A 1,133-nucleotide genomic window follows, 5' to 3' on the forward strand; every position below is an offset into this window, starting at 1 on the left:
ATTTACTAATTGCTTTAGTTTACTAACATCATACTAATTGTGCACTCATTTACTAAATAGTGCACTCATTTTACTAAAACGTGCTCTCATTTTACTAAATGTAAACAAAAGCACAACTTAGTAAAATTAGCACACAATTTAGTAAAACAAATTCACTATTTAGTAAATTCAGTGGATGATCCCGAGCTATGCGGCTACAGCTAATGCTCAGACCAAGCTTGCTGTTATTGTTGGGGAAGATAAGACTTTTGCCATTCTGTCGTGTGTGTGTGTGTGTGTGTGTATGTGTGTGTGTGTGTGTGTGTGTGTGTGTGTGTGTGTGCACTCTTTCCAGGGTTTACATTGGAGAATAAAAAATGCAAACCATGTTGTTTACACTTCTTTTCTTATCACATAATTCCATTTTTCCATTTGGCATTTAGGCTAACAGTATTGACATTCTATTGAGTTAGAATGAAATGTTAGAATGAAAGAAAACCCCATTAGACAGGTCATCTGCTTGAAAGATTAGGCCTATTTTTTGGTCAAAGTTTTCTCCATGGATTCATGGTCAGAACCCCTATTGGAACAGATTAAAACTTGGGGCATGTTGTTTTCCAATAATCCAATATATCCGCCGTATTCAAAAATGGCACATTTTTACATACTTTTTGCTATGCTATGGGGACATTCCTGGTAAAAACAGTGTCATTTTAGCAAAAAACTATTTGTCAAATATCAGAAATCATCAAATTTCCTTCAAACATAAACCTCTTACAGGTTAAATGCAGTTCAAATAAATTGGGTATCTTAACTTAAACAGATTAAAACATATGGCATTTAGACATTTTCCCAAAAACTCAATATAAATTCAATAATATCCCCAAAATGGTGAATTTTTGGGCCTACACTTTTGGCTAAGCTAGAGTTTTTTTTCCTATTAAAAACATGTTGACAAATGTTAATTGATATAAGAAACAAGAGAGTTCCATAAAGGTGATGGAATTACAAAAAATACTATTGTATCACTCGGCTAGATATATTGTTACTATTACTTTATTATACGGCTCTTCAGAGTGCTGCAGAATACTTAGTAATGACTTACTTACTTAAGTATTACTTAGTAATACCAGAGAATGTCTAATAAGGGGAGA

Source organism: Alosa sapidissima, chromosome 6 (genome assembly GCF_018492685.1).
Source record: "Alosa sapidissima isolate fAloSap1 chromosome 6, fAloSap1.pri, whole genome shotgun sequence".
NCBI lineage: Eukaryota > Metazoa > Chordata > Actinopteri > Clupeiformes > Clupeidae > Alosa > Alosa sapidissima.